General features: G+C 39.1%; 4 protein-coding genes across 6 annotated transcripts in view; all 4 read left to right on the forward strand.

The window, feature by feature from the left end:
* Nucleotides 1–22861, forward strand: part of LOC115733080 (putative disease resistance RPP13-like protein 1) — a 491263-nt gene that overhangs the window by 379426 nt on the left and 88976 nt on the right. The gene's annotated exons all lie outside the window — the stretch shown is intronic.
* Nucleotides 1–22861, forward strand: part of LOC115744901 (putative disease resistance protein At3g14460) — a 130781-nt gene that overhangs the window by 86458 nt on the left and 21462 nt on the right. The gene's annotated exons all lie outside the window — the stretch shown is intronic.
* The window catches only part of LOC115729447 (putative disease resistance protein At3g14460), a 71423-nt gene that overhangs the window by 26379 nt on the left and 22183 nt on the right, over nucleotides 1–22861 (forward strand). The window contains exon 3 of the mRNA XM_048280933.1: nucleotides 19664–19684. The gene's annotated coding sequence lies outside the window, so the exon portion shown is untranslated. The remainder of the gene's footprint in view (nucleotides 1–19663; nucleotides 19685–22861) is intronic.
* Nucleotides 1–22861, forward strand: part of LOC115729449 (putative disease resistance RPP13-like protein 1) — a 95112-nt gene that overhangs the window by 21518 nt on the left and 50733 nt on the right. The window lies entirely within an intron of this gene.

The following is a 22861-nucleotide window of genomic DNA, read 5'->3' on the forward strand; positions in this document are numbered from 1 at the left end:
TGCACACAGATTACACTCTCGCATTTCCAGGCTTTCTTCAAAGTTGTCTGAAAGGCCTGGAAGTTAACATCCGGACTGCCATGTAACCTTCCGAAGGCAATCTTCTCTCCTTCACGCAAATTTTCCTCTGTAATAATATCATCTACAACTGCAGTTTTCCTTCTCGGCCAGAGATGTTTTAATCTTCTACTTAGAGCAGTCATTCGCAAATCGTGTTCGTAATCCGCCTCCATGGTTAATAGAAACAGAGGGTTTTGAAAGAGTTACTTACAAAGTATTCTGGAGCTTGGTCGACGGAGTGTCCAGATGAACCAGAAGCACACTGATATCTTGATCTCCCATTTTTCATTTGAGAATTAGTCGTTCGGGTTGGGAAGGTTCAGTGATTACAAAGTAGGGGTGTGAAGGAAAAAGGAATACTCCCATGGCAAAGAGTTAATTAGTGTTTCAAGAGCACTTCTTTAACATAGTTAACAAGAAAAGATGGTCATCCTCAATGCATTGACTATACGCAATACGCGATAAACTGTACATTGAAAAAAAATAGTTTCTTTATTTAGGTGTTCAATAAAGGGAGAAGTACCAATAAGGTGCTAAACTTATCGTATTAGTATTAATTCAATCATAAACCTCAATTCAATTTATCCAGTCAAATTTGATTGAAAATCGCTGACATAAATGGCAACCGTTTTATGTGGCATAGAAGTGCCAAAATAGACAAATTTTTAAATTTTTAACTTTTTTTTTCCTCTTCTATTTTTTTTCTTTTCTTTCCCTCGTTTTTTTCTTTACTGTCGGCTAGCGAGGATCGTTGATCGTTGCCTATGGCCGGGGTCACAAGATCCATCAATAAGCGAAGATAAGTCTGGGTTCCAACTCCCAAGAACTATACTGTTTTTAAAAAAATTAAAAAAAAATAAGACTCCGATGTGAGCGGCCAACGAACCTTATCGTGTCTTCTTGTGTTGGGTGGGCAAATTTTTTTCGGTCCCCCTATTCTTGGGGGACAACAAAAACAATAATCAAATCAAATCCTAGGAAGCGGTCAAAGGGAGCAGTTAAGATCATTCCGTAGGCCTGAGGTCCACCGCCTAATCATGTGCCGCCCATCATTGATCACGCGCGAGCTGCCACTTTTCAACGGTGGATAGCTCATCACAGTGTGGATTCTTGGGTAGTAGCGTGGACCTGAGGCTACGGGATAACTCCGCCTTTGAAAACATTTGCGCGCCAAAAATGTCTTCTCCCCGACCGGGCGGCACGTGACAAACGTAAGTGAGAGAGCATGTCAGGCAGGTGAGGCCCGTGAGGGTAGATCCGGAAGGTGCAAGCTTTTACAGTAAGGAAGCTTCCAACCGAGTGAGACACTTTAACGGAAAAATAATAATAATAATAATTACAATTGGCAGAAATTATGGAGAATGTGATGTCTTTTAATCAAGATATTTAAATCGGGTAACAAATAGGCAAAAGAGAGAAATTCGTGATTTTTATATATTTTTGTGTATTTATACAAAGAGTATATGAGCTTATTTTAGGTTCTATAATATGACTGTTTAAAGAAACAAAATCGAATGAACATCGTTTGACGTAAAGCTCGAAGAAATTAATCTCATGGATAAACGGTGACATATGCACATTGCGGACCAAGAGGATAGTATTACTCGATTTGAAATGTGTATGTTGCTTAAAGTAAGTAATTAAAATTTTTATGTCTCCTCAATTGCCTCCTAAGCTCATACTTCTTAGGTCAAACCAATGTATAAAATATGAGATATAACTTATTTCCTTTGTCTTTTCTTTACATTCGGAAAAAAACTATTGCCAACCATTCATATTTTGCCGTTTAAAATCCTTTTTTTATTTATTTCCTAGTCTTGATTTTACAACATTAAACTTCAATCACAAGGCGAGTATAACATGTAAAGACTCCTGCTTTGGATTCTCTTTTACAAAAGGAAAAAAAAAGAATCAATTGGATTGCTAAACCCTAGACAGCCCAAGTCGTCATTTTATATTCTATACTCCTAAAAGTGTTTAACCCGCTCATATTCGTGCGAGCCCACTACGAGAAAATAAAAGATACAACAGAGAGAAGGGAGAGGGAAAGAGAAAAAAAAATACAAAGTAAAAAGCAGTTGGAGAAATATGAATAAAAAATGAACAATTGATATTATAAATTTTATTGAAGGGTAATTCTTAGGCATAAATATTTATTTACAAAAATGGCTCACAAAGTTTTGGGAAGTGCAAACAATAAATATTTATAAGAACTCTGTTTGGTAACGTTTCTGTTCCTCGGAACAAAAACGAATCAGAAACATGTTTGGTAACGCAAACGATTCCGGTTCTGATTCTACTCTCGGGAATACTTTTGGACCACTTTTGAGAACAAAAAAAAAAGTTGATTTTCAAGAAAAGGAACACTTTTGAGAAAATGAAAAAGGCAACGACATCTTCTCTCACTTTTGTTGGGCGCTTGCGAGGCATGGGCGGGGTTAGCCCAATCCGGTCCGGATAAATTTTTTAAAAAAAATTTAAAAAATTTAAAAAATAAAAAAAAGGATTTAAAAAATCCAAAAAATGGAAAATTTATAAAAAAAAAATCTAAAAAAATTGGAAAAAATTCAGAAAAATTTCCAAAAAAAAAAATATCAAAAACTAGGAGATGGGTCATTTCAACTGGCCAATCATGTTTGAGATTTTGCCTTTCGATTTCTCTCAAATGACGATTTTGCCCCTCATGGGCAAATCGTTAAAAAAATCTCAAAAATTCCAAAAAAAAATCTCAAAAAATAGAAAATAGGTCAATTCAATTAGCCAATCCTTTTTTTTTTTTTGGGATTTTACCTTTCCATTTTTTCTAAGTCTTACATGATTTGTTATCGGAGTACCATGTTGCATCGGTGACCATTAATATGGTATTCAAGGGTAAAATTGAGCCACCTATGTGGCAGAGATGGATTTTATTCATTATGGACAATAAGATGTCATGGTGCAAGAGGATCACACTTGTGGGGCTTGGGAAAACTCATCAAATATGATTATGCAATTATTTGATTCAAATGACAAATTGGGAAAACAAATTATTTCTCGGAGCAGAAAGTTTGTGCGGTTACCAAATGCGTTTCTATTTCGAGAACATAAATTTTATATAGTTACCAAATGTATTATGATTCTCTAAAACTCATACAGGAACAGAATTAAAAAAATTGATTCTAATCGGAATCACTTTTTAGAAATAGAAACGTTACCAAACAGGTCTTAAATAGATCCATTTTATAAGAACTCGTCATGTCACTTCCGATTAGAATTGAAGAGAGAGATGAGCTGGTACTCTTATGGATAGTGGAGGGCATTTTAGATGGACAAAAAGCAAAGGGGAATAACTTAAGATTGGGATAGAATTACTTCGATGAGTTAGTATCCGGATCATTTTTTCAACAATCAAGTGTCAATTCATCTAAGTTTACAATGCATGATCTTTTGAATGATCTAGCAAGGTCAATTGCGGGTGGGCCATGCTTTAGCTCCGGGATGTCTCACTTGGAAGTTAATGAAGATGATGCATCTCTTGAGAAAGCTCGTTATGCATCATTCATCTCGTCGTAGTTTGTTACGGCAAAATGCTTAAGAGCATATCACCGAATGAAGGTACTAAGAAGTTTAATGCTGCTGCACATTGGATCTAGAGGGGACTCCTTCTCTATTTCCATCAAGGTGCTACATGACTTGCTAATAGAATTGAAGTACTTGAAAGTGCTCTCAATATGTCACTGTGATATTGTAGAGGTACCGAATTGTGTTGGTGATTTAAAACATTTTAGACATCTCAATTTCTCGTACGCTCATATCAAAAGGCTACCTAATTCAATTGAATGGCCCTTTATTGGCATGTTCAGTCTCAAAAGATAGATAATCCCAACTCTTGGGCCCTAATCCCCAAATGGATCGGATTGCACTTGGACTTGACATACAATTCGAGTAATAAGTTCAAAGAAAGTCGTTTGGCTGGAACAACACTTGGCTATTTGTAGAACTATTCAATGGGCGAGTATGGATGGACCATGTCAGACATCGACCATCAAAATTCTTACCCTGCTTGGCCTATGATTTCGAAACCTATTATACTTTCTCCGTATGAATAACAGCATCAGGGTGAGTCGGAGCCCGAGAAGGAAGTTGCTTGCCCAGACCCGTTCAGATCGTGTGTTCGCCAAACATTTAAACCGCGCCGAGCAAGTCTTGGTAGCTCCAAGCTCTAAGAGGAGAGGCATGGCCACAAGCTCGCACAATTGTTTTTCCCTTGTATTCGGGCTACTTCAAGCCAAACTTGCTAGGCAATTCTTTCTTCGCTCTAAAGCCTACTCAAATGAACAAATATGTTTTGCATTCAAATTCAACGCGGGGTGTTCGGAACATTCGGTTTCGTCCCGAGAAAAAATATATATGAGAGATAGCATGCTTGACATCAATGTGGGTACTTTTCGCGTGAGTTGGAAACTTAGGGCCTAATTACGTACGAAAACACAAAATCAAATATGGAGAACAATGATTTACTATGATGGCTCTCTTTAGATTCAGTTAATGACAGACTTATAATCTTTCTAATTCCCTCTCCTGCCTTATTCTAGCGTAATAACACATGAGTCGTCATCATCACCTAACAACAACAATTTAATTGGAATTATACAGTGAATCGACCAAAAGAATCAGCCTCCGCAGAGACCCTTAAAAGACAAAACTCGATCGCCGGTACTTTTGTCAAAGGATTCAGTGTGAAACAAAAGCCATCTAACAAATCTAAGTAACACCGACACCGACACCGACACACAACAAACAACGGACATGACACGATACGATATGATGGTATGCCATTTCTAAAAAAGTAAAGAATTCCAATAAGCTAAGACATGTTGTATATTAAATGTATATTTTTATATATACATTATTATATAAGTGTATCGGTGAGTTTTTTTTTCTTCTTCTGTTAGGGATTCACGATTTTTTTTTATGATTGGATATATTAATTTTGGGGTGACTAGAAATATGACTAAAGTATATATATTTTTGATAAATCTACATTTTCACCTCTAATTTATTGATTGCTTAAAATTGACCTTGTGTTTGTCGAAATGGCATGTCGGAATGCGGATATGCGTGTCTACAGTACTAACCACGTGTGGATCACATGTCAAAATGTGTCGGACACAACAATGAGGCCTCCGAAGAGTGTCGGTACTTCCTACCCAACAATATACCATCATGCAAAACAAATAACAACCCTCCTATAAACAATTTAAAAAAAAAAAAAACTAAGAAAATCAACAACTATACTGAATCAAAAAAGCCAAGTCTGGGGTTTAAGAGTATTCTTGTTGCAAAAAACAAAAAATTCGATGTTGAGTCAATTTTACTTGATCGCATTGTAATTGCTAATGTTAAAAAATCTAATCCAAATATTGAGCTAGTAGGTGGAGAGGGACGGTATGAGATACTTCACTCTCTCTTGTGATACTCTGACACTCTCTCTTACATGCAAGTTGAAAATAAATTGGGTAGACCTCGCTCTTATATTGTATTAAAGTTAAATTCAAAAGCAAAAGTTAATAAATAAAGAGATATCATATGTACATAAAGAGCATATAAACCGGATAAACAAACTATGTAGCATACTTTAACATCTTAGAATTAACCTTACTTGCTATTTGGATTTTTCCCAAGCTCCCCTCCCAATCATTCTACAGTTTTTTACGGTTTTGTTTTGTTTTTTTTTTTAAATTCATGCAAGAGCAAACACATTATTCTGAAAATATTAGGAGCAAAAAGTCAGAAATGTTGGGTCAACCAAACTTCACTATATATTTACCTGACTGTATAATCTGACAATCGAATGGTGTGAAGAAGACTTTGGGCTCTTTAGTCTTCATTCCACATTTCTTTAACTGAAGAAAATCTGACTAGGAGTATAATCGAAAACAAGACCCCAAATACAAAGGACACCCATGCGTGACCAAAGCTTTAAACTTCAACTTTTAACTTTCATCATTAACCACTCTCTACAAAGCCAAAGGATGCTTTCATCAATACCCAATTGTCGGACACTGAATAACCCTCTTTTCAGTCCTTCCTCCCAATGGTTGCACCGGATTCCTAGGGCATCCACTGATCCACATGTTGCCACCCCCACAGGTGCATCACTTGCTATTTAGCAATCAACGCCCTTCTTCATCCTACGTAAATGCTCAACCTACGTAAATGAATAGAATGTTTTAATTTATATGCAAACTATATGAATGAGATATTTTTGGTATTTTTAATGGATTTTCGGAATTAAAAGTTGCTGAAGATTTGACATGAATCGGTTAAAGATTATCTTAAAAGACTTGGAGTTAACTTTCATGCAAAATCCATATCAATTATAAAACAAAATCAAGCGAACAAGTTTTCACCGGAACTGGAATAGGGAAAATAGCACACAAAGGATCCCTAAACTTTAACCCATTGTACAATTTAGTCCTTGAATTTTTTTATTTTATCAATACGGTCTCCGAACTTTAACCAAATGTGCAATATGGTCCCTGAATTTTTAATTTAACCAATATCATCCCTGAACTTTTTGAACATGTTTAACTTAGTCCATAGATTTGAATCAATGGAAGGATTATATTGAATATCTTTTTATAATTAAACTTTATGGTGAAAACAAATATGTCTAATTATCCTTACCCAAAAAAAAAAAATATGTCTAATTAAACGTAGGCTACATTTGATGGACCGGATAAAACTCTAAATAGGATTTTATCCTATCCGATCTTTGAAGAGACACGAAATTCGGATATGACCGAATATAGCCCGAACATAATCTGGATAAAAAAAATCTCACCTTGAGAGTGGGATAGACCCGGATAGGATATATGAAATTTTTAAAAAAATAAAAATAATAAATTTCACAATTTTGGGAACAAATTCTACAATTTTCTCTCCCGACCTCTGCTCTCGGTCGATCTTTGGCCTCTCTTCCCGATCATCTCTCCCTCTTCTTCTTCAACCTGTGCTCTTGCTTTGTTCGCATTCACGACTCACCCAAAATCGTCGAAACCCAAGCTGAGACAAGAAAGTTGTTCTCCGAAATCCACCCCGCTTGACTCTGACCGCTAATTGGAAAGTGAGATTCGATTGTTTCAAGGATCGAGGAAACGGAGTTCTAATTCCATTTTTTTTTTTTGATTCCTTCCCGATTATGACTTCATGCGAGTTGGTGTTTTTGGTGCTACCAATTCAGCATGTAGATTCAGCGTATTGGGCAGTGTCGTATCGGGACAGCAATGCCCTGCGTTAACAGAGCGGATGTAACGTTTCAGCTATTGTGCTCTTTCTCCGCTTAAAGCTGAAAGCCCTTTTTTTAATTTTCATGGATGGCCTCCTAGAAAATATGCACTTGATTTTCATACGGTATTGAAAGAGGATCCATACAGAATGAAAATGAATAAGATGAACACAAAAGACAGCATTGCTTTGGGATTATAGATTCCCAAACTACATTGATTACAATCTAAGGCCAAGTAATGTTAATGCGGTTTCTTGATTCCGGTCACGAGTACAAGTTTCGGTTGCATAGACATACAATCTTGCGCTCTCTTGCATCTACCTTGGATCTTGCGCTCACAATATAAACATTGTGCTGACTTGCACTCTCCATCTACGCTGTCCCGGATCGCCCCACGGCTTGACCTCAAGCGCCGGTTCGATGAGCCCCGCCTTATGACCTCGCTACGGGACATCAAGGCTAGCGGTGGAATGTTATGGTCATCAGCATTCTCCGATCCACCCGAACATTGCGGTGCTGCTCATGCCCCTTGTCCAAGCTGGTGGCGGCAAGCGCATTAGACATTGCTACAGTCTATACATTCTTCCATAGGTTTTCGTGATGTCTTGGCGCTCTCCAGCCCCATTCCTTCACTTTTTTTTTTAAGGTTTTTTTGCTTTTTTTTTCTTTTAGTTTAATCATAAATTAGATAAGATACATGAAAATCTAGACATAATTCTAATTGATATGCACAAAAGAGATAAATGAATGATTTATAATAAAATGATTGTTACGTCCTAAAATTACAAATTTTAGGTTAATGGATTATTATTAGCTTAACGAAATTAATTAACTTAGCTCGGACTCTCCCAAGTTCTACCAAATTGTAACTTTGGTTCAAGTAATTAATGTGGAAATGATTTTCAATTTTGGAGCCACCACTAATCATTTTTTAAGCAAATCAGAGATTTTAAATCCGGGGACTTGATTACACTAATATTTCTATTAATGCCCTTTTGGTACCAATTTCATGAAAAATATTTGAGTTGGCAACTTTCGGGATTCTGATTTATAGTTCCAAATGTGTTTTTTTTTTTTATAGTAAATGCAATGCATGAATGTAATTGTATTCTAAGAAACAATTATTCTAATGACATGATAAGTGACAACTAACTTATATGGCATGAATGTATGACAAATTTTTTTAAAATTTTCTGAATCCTAATAATATGGAAATTAACATGAATTCTTATCTGCATCTTATATGACTTTAGGTTGGACTAAGTCTATTAGTCTAAAATGAACAATCTTCGTATGATTCTAAATGACATACGAATGTGACATAGCGTCAATGACGTGTAAAAAATAATGACATGATAAATGATGCAAAATGCAATAAATGATATGACAAGATAGCATGATGAACTATATGACATGAAGGAAACAAACAGCGTAACAAAATTATATGATATGGCAAAATTATATGACATGACTAATTGATGTGGTATGGGAATAGCATAACAGTTATGCAACTAAACTATATGACGTACATATAAAATAAAATGCTCAACCTACGTAAATGAATAGAACGTTTTAATTTATATGTAACCTATATGAAAGAGATATGTTTGGTATTTTTAATGGATTTTCGGAATTAAAAGTTGCTGAAGATTTGACATGAATCGGTTAAGGATTATCTTAAAAGATTTGGCGTTAACTTTCACGCAAAATCCATATCAATTATAAAACAAAATCAAGCAACCAAGTTTTTACCGGAACTGAAATAGGGAAAATAGCACACAAATGATCTCTAAACTTTGACCCATTGCGCAATTTAGTCCTTATATTTTTTATTTGATCAAGACGGTCTCTGAACTTTAACCAAATATGCAATATGGTCTCTGCATTTTTAATTTAACCAATATTATCCTTGAACTTTTTGAAGATGTTCAACTTAGTCCATAGACTTGAATCAATTGAAGGACTATATTGAACATCTTCTTATAATTCAAAGACTAAGTTAAACATGTTTCAAAAGTTTAGAGACCATATTAATCCGATTAAAAGTTCAGAGACCACATTGCACATTGTGTTAAAGTTCGGGGACCATTTGTGTCAAAAATTCAAGGACTACATTACGCATTAAATCAAAATTCAGGACCATATTTGTCATTATCCCTTTGAAATATTTCAAATTTTGTTTCTTGTTGGAACTTCAATGGATCAAGATGGCTCACGAATTGGGACCGGAACGAGGCGCACCGCAATGGGCTTGGGATCAACGAACGACTCGGCAACGCCCAGAGGAATGACAACTTTCGGCTCACAGGATGGCTCGGGCAAGGCTGGTTCAAATCTCTAGCCGCGTGTGTCGTAGTCTTGCTGGGTTTCTCGTTTGTATTAGTTGGACTGGATTTACTGCACTGAAATTGCTAGCAAAGGTTCGTCGAGGCAACAGCGAGGAGCGCCGCACGTCGGGACAGTGAGGATTGCAGCGAGGGCCTCTTCCGGATTGGTTTGTGATCAAGATCCTGTGACTATTCGCGACAAAGAGCAAATATCACTCACGTTTCTTTCCAAAGCTTGGACCCCGTGGAGTCAATCACTGAAATTTGGTTCTAGATTGCCATCGAGAATTGGCTGTGAATCAGTGCAAGAAGGATTCCTTTTTGCATATGTCTCCATGAATATCCCTTCTTTCTATGATCAGATTCATTCCACCATGTGCACGTGTATTTCAATCTTTCCTTTTCTTGAAAAACATTGCCCAAAGTGAAAGAAATTATCTCTTGATTCTCGGGACCCCATTGATTTTCTTCCTCCAATTGAGTGATTGCCTTCTCTTCTGCTGAATAGTTTCTTATTTATTATCCTCTTTGAATGCCAAAGTGGAATGAATTTATCAACAATCTTTCCGTTCTGCTTGCTTTCCCTACTTTTTTATGTTTCCTTTTTCATTGCCGATGCCCTCGATCACCAGAATCGAATTTTGCTTCTCCCCGTATTTGTTCTCTCAAACAGTTTATTGTCATCAATATCACTGGGAATATGTTGATTGCTTGCCATAGCACGAAAATCGCTTCTCCAATTTAATCCAATCTCCTGACTTGGTCGCCCCTCCTCATGGACTTCAGCCATGTAATGTTTGAGTGTGCTTGACCAAATCTTGCAAATAAAACCATTCATTTAAGTATTTCTTAAATTAAATGTTATGAATGCAAATATGAAAATTAAATATTTTTGCTGGGGACCAAAGTCGATCCCTAATTTTATGCAACAACAAACGACTAGGTCACTACAATTTAGTTGTCAACAAAAGATTAAACGTAAAAACAGTTTAACGAAAGTTTATTGTATTGTTGATTTTAAGCCAGAGAACAACAATCAATGCTAGTTGTCAAATAATATTTCATTCAGACGGGAAAAAAAAGAACAAAGAGAACCCGTGTGAAAAGTGAAGCAGTAAAGCCAATTTGCATCCCCGAAAGTCTTGGTCTTCCTGAACTTTATTAAAGTTTCTTTCGCATCATCTCCTTTTCACATTGGCTTCACTTTCTTTAAAAAAAAAAAAAAAAATCCATGATATCCAAAAGAGTCTTGGTCTTCCTGAGTTATGTGGCAATTACAATGCTAACAATTCCTTGCTAACAACGATCCACCGAAGGAAGCTAAGGTAGTAGTTGATAATTGAAACCACTTGATAGGAGCATCATAATCTTTTTTAACACGATTTTTTAGTTCATTAATATTATTTATAAAGTATAAGTTTCAATGGATCATATATTGTTAGACGGTGATTTGTGACTAGTTTAGTATTGCGAGTGTTGGGATAAAATAAATTGATTTTCGCGGACAAATCCGAGCTGAACTGTTAAGGTATCTAAATTCGTTTGCTATTAATCGAACCGAAAATTGAAAGCTCGGTTTTCGATTCGATTATTCGGTTCAGTTGGGATACCTTTAATGAAAACTCCAGATATCTGGGATAATCTCAAAATAGTACGGAATAAGCACTTGTGGACAGAAAGCATCCTCCAAGTCTTGGTCTTCGTTTCCCCTCTCTCTGGTAGATGAAAAGTCTTGGTCTTCCTGGACTTTGATAGTTTTCTCTCTCCTTCAACTCGTTTTCACTTTGCTTCACCATAGCCTGTTCTTCTCGTCCCCCCTGCTGAACGGTGTTCTCCTCCTGCTCGCCCGAACCTAGCGCTCGTGCTTGCTGGATTGCTGTCGTTGATCTCATCCTGTTCATCAGTCTGCTCCAGGAAGTTTGCTTGGAAAAGGTAAGAGACAACCACCTATTCTTTCTGAAATCTTTCTATGAATGGAAGCAAAAGCAATATTTTGAGCAAAAGAAGAGGCGGCAGCAGCAACAAATTTTGGTTCTTAAACCGATTTCATGCCTTGCTGTCAAATACTTGCTGTCAAGTTTAATAACAAGTCTAATAACAAAAAAAATTTTGTTACTTCAAGTTCAAAAAAATTGTTACTTCAATTTGTGCTGCTGTGAAGCCAAGATCATATCACTCCATTGATTTCTGCTCTGCACATTTTATTTTGACTTGTTTAACCTTTGCCTCGCATCCCTCGAAAGCCTTGGTCTTTGTTTAAAAATTGGTGGTTGGTGAACGTCTTGGTCTTCCCGGACTGCATTGTTTTCTCTCTCCATTAGCTCATTTTCACTTTGCTTCAACATAACACCTTTGCTGTTCTCTACAGTGACCGATTCACCCATGGCCACTGGAGAGATCGTTTTGGGTTCCTTCCTTCAGGTCCTGTTCGACAAGTTGACTTCTCTCGCATTGGGCTACGCACAGCGGGAAGGAATCAGCACCGCCTTGCTCGAGGAGTGGAAGGAGATGCTGGTCCCAATCAATGCAGTGCTGGCTGACGCGGAGGACAGGCAACTCAGCGATAACCCTCTAGTGAAGCTGTGGCTAGATGATGTCAGGGACTTGGCCTATGACATGGAAGACTTGCTCGATGAGTATGAGATTGAAGCCGTTCAGACCAAGTCGGAAGCAGAATCCAGCACAAGCAGAGGTCAAGTTAAGAGAAGGTTCTCTTTCTTTGGCAGACCGCGCTCGCTTGTGTCTGAAACCAAGGTGCAAGAGATCAATGGCAGGTTGAAAACGATTGTCACAAGGAAAGCTAGTCTAAGCTTGAGAGAGAATGTTGTGGACAGATCCAACTACACCAACAAAAGGGATCCCACCACTTCTTTGCCAGAGCCTCTGTTTTTCGGCAGGGAGAAGGAAGAAGCACAGATGCTCGAACGACTAATCAGTGAGGTCGAAAATTCCAATACCACGTTGAGCATAGTCCCCATAGTTGGGATGGGCGGTGTTGGAAAGACAGCCTTGGCTCAGCGGCTCTATAATGATGCCAGAGTATATAGCTGTTTCGAGACAAGAGCATGGGTTTGCGTGTCAGATGTTTTTGATGTTCTTGACATAACAAAGACTATTTTGCAGTCCATCACCGGGTTGTCCTGCGCGGGTGAAGATCTTAACAGCCTTCAAGTTAAGTTGAAGGACAATCTATCCTGGAAGAAGTTTCTTGTGATTCTAGATGATATCTGGAATGAGAAGTACAAAAAATGGACTGACCTCTTAAAGCCATTTGAAGTTGGGGCCAGGGGAAGCACGATCGTCATCACCACTCGCAACCTTGCCGTTGTTTCCACAACAAGAGCATCGCCATATACTTTGAAGGAATTGTCCCTTGATGATTGTACAAGCTTATTAGCCTTTCATGCTCTTGGAGCAAAAAATTTTGAGAGCAACCCGGATTTTGAAACAGTAGGCAAGAAGATAGCTGAAAGATGTAAAGGTTTACCTTTGGCAGCAAAGATGTTGGGCGGTGTCCTACGTAATAAAAGGAATCCCGATGCATGGGAAGATACCTTAAATAACAGAATATGGGATCTTCCGACGGCAGAGAATGATGAGGTTCTCCCTATTTTGAAATTGAGCTATGTCCATCTTCCTTCGTATTTGAAGAGATGTTTTGCTTACTGTGCAATATTCCCCAAGGACTACCAAATTGAGAGGGATGAGCTAGTACTCTTATGGATAGCAGGGGGCTTTTTAGATGGAAGAAAAACAAAGGAGAATATCTTGAGATTAGGACGGAATTACTTCGATGAGTTAGTATCTACATCCTTTTTTCAACGATCTAGTGTTGACACGTCAAAGTTTTTGATGCACGATCTTTTGAATGACCTAGCAAACTCAATTGCGGTTGGGACGTGCTTTACCTCTGGGGAGTCTCGGCTGGTGGGTGATGAAGATGACGTCTCTCTTGAAGGAAAAACTCGATATGCATCATTCATCTCGCCGTGGTTTGTTACGTCACAATGCACGAGAGCATATCACCGAATGAAGGTGCTAAGAAGTTTAATTCTAGTGCCCGGTGGATCTAGAGGGGGGGGCTCGAGCCGATTCTTTATTTCCAACAAGGTGCTACATGACTTGCTAAAAGAATTGAAGTATTTGAGGGCACTCTCGGTATGTCATTACTCCATCGTAGAAGTGCCGAAATGTGTTGGTGATTTAAAACATCTTCGATATCTCAATTTCTCATATACTAATATCGAAACGCTACCCGAGTCAATTGTCGAGTTGTGCAAATTACAAGCTTTGATCTTAAGAGGTTGTCAAAACCCTTCAAAGTTGCCTCAAGGTATCACAAAGTTGGTTGGCTTACGGTTTCTCGACGTTAGAGATACAAGGAGTCTAAAAGAGATGCCATTGGGTATCGGCAATTTGAAGAATCTTACTATCTTGTCTAAGTTTGTGGTGGGAACGGAGAAAGGGTCGCAGTTAAAGGAGTTGAAGAACTTGCCACATCTTCAAGGAGAATTAATTATATCAGAATTGCAAAAAGTGGAAAAAGTTACGGATGCAGCGGATGCTAATTTGTTTGGAAAGCTAGGTCTTACCAACTTATCCTTGCAGTGGAAAGAACATTTGGGAAATCTCCAGAATCATGAGCGCGAAGCACAGGTGCTTGACTCTCTGCGGCCTCACACGAATTTGGAAAATCTCACTATCTCGAACTATGGTGGTGCAAGATTTCCCTCATGGTTAGATGGTTTGTCCTATTCTAAGATAACATCGTTGTGCTTGAGAGGCTGTCCTAATGTCACATCGCTACCCTCACTTGGACAACTACCCTCACTTAAGGAATTATCTCTCGAAGGTCTACATGCAATAAGGAAGATAGGCTTTGAATTTTACGGAGGTAAAAGGCCTTTCTCATCTTTAACAACTTTGAAGTTTGAAGAGATGTTGGCATGGAAGAATTGGTCTCCTTATGTCGAGGGCTCGGAAGAAGAAGTCTCATTCTCCTATCTTCAGCATCTTATTGTCCGGAACTGTCCTTCGTTAGTCGGGACATTGCCTTGTCAACTTGATTGTCTTCTAAAGCTTGAAATTCGTTCATGCCCGCATTTACATGACTCAGCCAGTGAGGTTTGTCTTCCATCTCTCCGCGAGTTATATCTCGAGGATTGTAGCAAGGAAATCTTAAAGAGCTTGGTCAACCTAACTTCTTTGACCATTCTCAGAATTAAAAATCTTACCGAGCTTGTTTGCTTCAATCCTGGGTTTATGAGGTGCTTGGTCAAGCTAAAGGAGCTTCACATAGGAGGGTGTGGCGAGCTAACGTGCTTGTGGCAAGATGGAAATGAAACACGAAATCTCGCTTGCCTTGAAAGAGTTGTCATCGAAAGGTGTCCTCGGTTCACATCATTTGTGGCGGGAGAAGGAGAGATAGAGCTGCCGTGCAACCTCGAAAGGATGGAATTGACGGATTGTGCGAGTTTAGAAAAGCTTCCAAGCAAGGTGCACGTAGTCAGAGATTTGCGAATTCGGAATTGTCCAAAAATAGTGGGACTAACCATTCCTCCGGATGGCCCCAGCAGTAATAACCCGATGCCTCGGCTTGAATATCTTGAGATAGATGGATCCGATTCGCCGAGGTCGTTTTCCTTTGCCGGGGGTACACTCGCCGCTCCGAAGACAATTCGTATTTCCGGGTGCGAGAATTTGGGAAGCCTCCCACGGTGCCTTCACGCACTCTCCCATCTCACTAGTTTGAAAATAAGTGACTATCTAGCACTGGAGATAGAGGAGGACTTCCCTCCCCTTCCCCTCGCCCTCTCGACTCTCACTCTTGATAATTGTGCGAAGATAAAGTCTATTGCCAGCTGTAACATTGCCAGCTGTAAGAATCTCACTACTTTGCGTATATGGGACTGTCCAGCATTGGAGATAGAGGAGGACTTCCCTCCCCTTCCCTTCACCCTCTCATCTTTCTCTCTCGATAATTGTCCGAAGATAAAGTGTCTACCAAATCAGTGGCATCATCTTACCTCCCTCCAATCAATATATATTTATAATTGCCCAAATATCGAATGCTTCCCAAAAGGAGGTTTTCCTCCCAATTTGCGGATCCTTGAAATTTTAGGGTGCGAAAATGTGAAGCAGGCAGTGAGAGAATGGGGCTTACCCCTCCTCACCTCCCTCTACCATCTGAGAATTGACTTTGGAAGGAGCATGGGTGGAGGGGAGGTAGACAATGTGTGCTTTCCTTCTTCGAAGGAGGAGGAGGATGCGTGGAGTCTTGTCTTCCCTTCCTCTCTGACCTATCTTTATATAGGAAATATGAGGAAGGTGGAAAGACTATCAAGCGGTCTTCGCAACCATCTCTCCTCTCTTAAACAGTTAGGGATTTACGATTGCCCCAAGTTGAGATACTTGCCAGAGGATGGCCTCCCTCCCTCCCTTCAATCATTGCGCATATATCAATGCTCAATTCTGAAAGAAGGATGCTCAAAACTCATTGGCCACTATTGGCCCCTCATCCAACACATCCCTCGCATCCACATTAATGGCGTTCGGATCCAATGAATATCGGTGATAAAAGATTAGTCTCCGTGGACTGCTGTTTTCTTCCTCAGGTGAAAATGCTTCCCACTTCTTTCCTTCTTTCGCTTTTCATTCTTCGATGTACAGTCATTTTTTCTTCTTGGATGCATCAATTTCGTTTCTCTTCTTCACTTCGATGCCTAATACGAATTTTTTTACTCCCCACGGACGAGTGTCGCGTAGAATTCCCAGAAACCACTGACTGAAGGTCGGAGACTGACCTTCAATTATTCATCACATATATCTTCGACTCTGCTTCATGCCCAAACATACTGTGAATGGACATGCACTAAGCTTCGCATGAGAATCGCCAAGAATCATAGCGTTCCGCAATCATATTCCTCTGCATTTTCAGCACTTGTTGAAAGTTCTCTTCTCATCATCTTTTTCTTGTGCCCGTAGCTCATTCACTGGGGTTGTTTTGCAGATACCTTTTGTATTGGTAAAATCTCTTGGAAGGATCACCTGCGAATGCTGTGGAGGTGGGGCTAATTTTGTCTCCATGTTATGTGTCATATTTTGCAATTAAAAAAAAAACGAGGAAGAAGCGTTTGATTTTTATTTGGTGCACTAATATGTTCTACATTTTCTTCTGTTGAAAACTGAAAGCATGACTAGCTATGTGGAAACTGTGATATGACTGAAGAAAGGGGATGCATTTTTTGTATTTTTTTTTTGGTAAGGTGGGGATGCATTTTTTGTTTTCTTTTAGTTTTCATAAGAATCGAGAAGCTTCTTTTCATTGATGATGATCCTTCATAGTATTAACCAGTTGATCTGGAATAAATCTCTGGGGCAGCTCATGGCTCCAAGCTTCCAATACAACTCTAATTCATGACAACATTGATATTCCATAAATCACCTACATTTGGGTCGTGATCTCTCGTGGTTTGTGAACGCATCAATTTCGGTTCTCCGTCCCCAATTCGATGCTTAATACAAACTGATTTTCCTCGATTGAGATTTTTCACATCAATTCCCTCTTGCTATATTGATGGGAAATTTTCATAGCGTTCCAAAATCATATTCCTCTGCATTTTCAGCGTTTGTTGTATCTTCTCCTCACAACACCTTTTTCTTGTGCCCTTAGCTCATCCGTGCTGTGTTTGTTTTGCAGGGTACCATTTGCGATGTTGTATTGGCAAAATCTTTTGTGCCGTATTTTGCCAAACAAAAGGAAGAAGAAAGAAGCCTTTGGTTTGATTCAGTGCACTGCATATGATCTAAATAATAATAACCTCTTCCAAAATCCAAAAAAGAGTGATTAGTTATGTGGATGCTGTGATGTGATTGTGAAGGAAGGGGATGCAATTGCACATATAACGTAGTGCTTTGACCATATAAATAGGTGGTCAGAGAACAGAGTTGCATTTGAAGAAGCCTTGCATAGTTTTGTTTGATGAGCCATCCAATCATCTGGTGAGTGTTACTCATTTTTCTCGATTTCATGACTTTGACTACTTTTTCAGTTAGATTGTTATTGTTCTTGCACTAATTCGACTTATAGGAATCTGGTCTTTACATTGAAAATGCTGTAGAACAAATCAGTGAACACAGCTACAGGGAGCCTATGCCATCTTACATCTAGCTTATAATGGGACAAAAACCAATCTAATTGCCCCACTAGCAAAATATTGGGAATAGAAATATATATGCTAGCCTCATCAGTCTATAATACCAAGTAGTTCAAATATCTGTGGCTATAGCACATAATTAATGTGAAAATTTCTTTGTTTGTAAATGTGGACTTTAAGTTCTTCTTTAATGACCAGTGACTACCAAAGTGTTATCCTCGTAAATTGTTAGTTTCTTGTCTATGGACGGATAGAGTATGACTCTGCGCTTTCACCATCCCCTACTGCAGGATTTGGACGCGGTTGAGGTGCTCATTCAGGGTCTGGTCTTGTTCCAAGGAGGAATTCTAATTGTGAGATTGAATTTCTTGCCAAAATACTTCAATTTAACCAACGATGGGCCGTCTTCTCAGCTAATAGCCCTCTTTTTACCTAGATTTGCAAGACAGTCATGATGAGCATCTACTATCTCTCAGCGGGGATGAGTTTTGGGTGGTTCCTCAAGGCAAGGTGACGCCTTTTCCGTGGGGGTTTCGAGGATTTATAAGAAGATACTCCAGTCCTTGTAGAATCAGATTAGATTAGCTTTGAAGAGATGTTGGCATGGACGGATTGGTCTCATTATGCAGGAGGCCAGAAGAAGAATTCCAGTTCTCCTGTCTTCAGCACCTTGTTGTCCGGAGCTGTCCTTCATTGGTCGGGACATTGCCTTGTCAACTTGATCGCCTCACAAAGCTGGAAATTCATTCATACCCGCATCTGAATAACTCAACTAGTGTGGTTAGTCTTCTATCTCTCCTTGAGTTATACCTTGAGGATTGTAACAAGGACATCTTAAAGAGCTTGGTGAACCTAACTTCTTTGACCATGCTCAAAATTGAAAATTTTTCCCGAGCTCGTTTGCTTTGATAATGGGCAGATGAGCTGCTTGATCAAGCTAAAGGAGCTTCGTATAGTTGGGTGTGACAAGCTAACATACTTGTGGCAAGATGGAAATGAGATGCTAAATCTTACTTGCCTCCAGGAATAAGCCATCGAAAGATGTCCGCTATTCACATCTTTCATGGCAGGAGAACGAGAAATAGAGCTGCCCTGTAAACTTGAAAGGATGAAATTGACAGATGCACAAGTTTAGAAAAGATTCCAAGCAAGATGCACACCCTTAGAGATTTGTCGATTGAGAAGTTTCCAAAACTCATGGAATCAACCATTGCTCCACACGACCCAACCAGCAACAACCGGCTGCCTCAACTTGCAGCTTTGAAGACACTTAGGATTAGGGAGTGCGAGAAAGACAAGCAGCCAGTGAGAGAATGGGGCTTACCCCTCCTCACATCCCCTCAGTATTTGACAATTGACTTTGGAAGGAGCATGGGAGGGGAGGGAGAGGAGGTGTGGTTTCCTTCTTCGGAGGAGGATTCGTGGAGTCTTGTCTTTCCTTCCTCTCTGACCTCTCTTGAGATAACAAATATGAGGAAGGTGGAAAGACTATCAAGTGGTCTTTGCAACCATCTCTCCTCCCTCCAAGAGTTATGGATTAGTGATTGCCCCAAGTTGAGGCACTTGCCTGAGGATGGCCTCCCTCCCTCCAATATCTGGACATATCAGGATACGAGAGTCTGAAAGATGAATGTTCAAAACTCACTAGCCACTATTGGCCCCTCATCCAACACGTCCCGACCATCAAGATAGATCTGGTTTGGATCCAATGAATTGAAATCGATCACGCCCGATGCGTGATAAAAGGTTAGTCTCTGTGGACTGCTTCTTTTTCCTCGGGTAAAAATGCTTCCAACATCTTTCCTTCTTTCGCCTTTCATTTGTTAACTGCCGCGATTCCTTCTTTGATGTACAGTCAGTTTTCTGGGGTTAATTTCATTTCTCTTCTTCCATTCGACGCTTAATACGAATTCATTTATTTATTTTCCATGGACAATTGTCGGATAGAATTTCCAGAAACCATCTCCCCAGCTTGAATCCAGCGAGAGCTTCCTTTAGTGTCCAATTGCACTGCTTGCGAAAGTTGATTATATTCTTGTATGCCACTGCTGCATCCATCTCCACCACTGCCTTGGGCCTGCTCTTTCCTTTATCCACTCCAATGCTCTTTCAAACAGCAAGTAATTGAAATTCACCCTCCTCTGCACCCAACCTTCTCCCCTGTTTCATTTCTGGCCTCAGTCCCAAAAGAGCTTTTCTACCCTGTACAACTGACTGTTTTAGTATCTGGTGATTTATGGGTAAAGTTACTGCATTTCCAGCTTTCCATATAAACCAACAGGTGTAGGCATCACTAGAATTGTTCGGCGGAAAAAAATCTCATCAGAATGATTCTTGTCTTGCTTGTTCATTTTTTGTAGCTGTCAGGTGGTTATGCATATAATTCTGGTTGTCTAATCACTCTCATAGATAATTAGTAGTCAGTACTAATTGATTGTCCTGTTCCAGATTTTTGGATGAGAATATGAAGAATGTGGAAGGACTATCAATGATGGTGGACGTGAAATGTGTAGGGGCTTCTGTTTCCTTCCTCCGTGTCCTCTCTTTAGATGAGAAATGTGAGGAACAAGGAAAGACTATCAAGTGTTGTTTGCAGTCATCTCTCCTTTTTCGGACAGTTGTATGTTGTACATTGTCGGAAGTTGAGGTACTTGCCTGAGAATGACTTCCCTCCGTCCCTCCAAGTATTTCACATAGTTCAATGTGAGATTCTGAAAGATCGATGCTCTAAACTCCTTGGTGACTATTGGCACCTTGTCCAATATATTGCGCTCATCGTAATTGATCGCATTGGAATCCAATAAGAAGATTTCTCTCCACTATCTAATTTTTGTTCTTCAGGTAATGAATTGGACTTGTTTCTTTCTTCCACACTTTTCGTTTAGCTACTGCCTCCGCTGCTCCAGGATGCATTTCCATTCCGCTTCCTCAAGTCGATGCTAAAAAGTCCATGTTTTCCCATGGACATCACAGAAATTTCCACAAACCAGCTAATGAAGGTCCAAGGTTGATATTTCGGTTGCTCTGTTTTGGTTGACAAGGTTGTAAGCAATGAAAAAGTTATAATGCCAGCGGGGTGCAGCAAGTGACTATTCCTCAAAACAAATAATACCTACATGGACTTGCTTGCGAGCGGGAATTATGATGCATGCATCATATGTGCCCGTTTATATTGAATATATATCTAGAACTTGAACAAAAATTGCTGATCTTTGCTCTTGGATGACACACAACGAATTTGTAAATGGACATGAACTATGCTTTGCGTGAGAATCATGAGGTGAAGAGAAAAAAAAAACTGAATTGAATGCTTAGTTACATTAATGTGACCCCAAGCTATCTATTTATAATAAAGCCCAAAGGTAAGAATTACAATATTACCCATAATGCTGCTATTCAGAGAATATTAAAGAAAATAGACAAATATGCCCCCATCAGCCAAATACTCTCAGCATTACCTCTCAAGTTGGAGCATAAATGTTACACATGCCCAACTTGACTAAAACAGGATGAAACAATTTACTCCCTAATCCTTTAGTGAACACATCAGCAAGTTGATCACCGGACTGAACAAAGGGCATACGAATTAATCCACTCTCCAACCTCCCCTTGATAATTTAATCGTTGCTCTTGAATTAATATTGTTCAGCAATTTAAGCATTTGCTGCATTTTCTCTTCCAAATATCTGTTTCTTAGGCCCTAGTTCATTGACCTGAATTCTCTCAATTGTGCTTGTTTTGCAGAATATCCCTTTGTCATCTGTGTTTGGCAAAATCTCTCGGGAGGATCAACTGCAAACACTGCCGAGGTAGGCAACTGCTGTACTTATGTTCATCTTTTGCAACTTGACAAAAGAATAAGCACAAGCTATTTATTTTGGTAGGTGCACTGATATGCTCTAAACTTCTTCATTTTCCTCTATTGTGACATTCTCTAAATAGGATTAACCTGTATCATGATGTCATTTATCAGGGTTTATATTCTAAGTCAATTTAAGAAGCTTTCTTACTTCCAATAACACCTACTTTAAAGATGCCAAAACAGGTGTTGTTGGCAATACATTTCAATGAACCTTGCTGCTATTTAAATCTGTCTTTCTCGTCGAAGTTCACAGTTCATCTCTCTTCTATTTAAATTCCCACACCATCTCCTAGAACGTTTTCTTTCTGTTTGTTGTAAAGGAAAGGCGAAGAGGAGCAATTGGGGAGACTATGCTTTGTTACTCTTTTGAGAAATCCTTAAAATGTAACTTTCCTGGTGTGCAAAGTTACCCAATGGGCTGAAAAATGATATCTAACTGGTTGAATCCCAGCAAGAGTTTCCTTGAGTCTCCAATTGCACTGCTTGCGAAAGTTGATGATATTCTTGTCTGCCGATGCTGCATACAACAGCCAGCATGCTATGTGAGACCTGTTTCAGTTAATCTTCACAAAACCTAGCTCAGGTTTACTCCACGCACCCTGCCTTTCATTCACCCAATTACAACTTAGCTTACATTTTTACTGCCAACACACTCCAAAAGAGCTTTTCTAACCTGTATAAGTGACAGTTTTCGTATCTGGTGATTTATGGGTAAATAGCTTTCCAGATAAACCAACATGTGTAGGCAATCATTCTTAGGAGTTATTAGCCTGTACTAGTCATTCAATCTCGTGACCTCACATTTGTAGTATATCAGCCCTTGCCAATACGTCTCCATCACCGGTCTTGATGGTATCCCAGAATTGAGCGTTAGCATAATTATTGGAATTGTTCAGCGGAAAAATAAAAAAAATCATCGGAGGTCAGTAATACTGAGAATACGAAACAAAGTATCTTGGTTCTTGTCTTGTTTGTTAATTTTTTGTAGCTATCAGGTGGTTATGCATATAATTCTGGTTGGCTGTTCACTCTCATAGTTGTTCATTATGCATGTAAGATCATTACTATTCAGGACTAATTGATTGTCCTGTTCCAGATTTTTGGATGAGAAATATAAAGAGTGTTGAAGGACTATCAACGATGGGGGACGTGAGATGTGTAAATCTTCTATTTCCTTCCTCCCTAA

Source organism: Rhodamnia argentea, chromosome 6 (assembly GCF_020921035.1).
Source record: "Rhodamnia argentea isolate NSW1041297 chromosome 6, ASM2092103v1, whole genome shotgun sequence".
Lineage (NCBI taxonomy): Eukaryota > Viridiplantae > Streptophyta > Magnoliopsida > Myrtales > Myrtaceae > Rhodamnia > Rhodamnia argentea.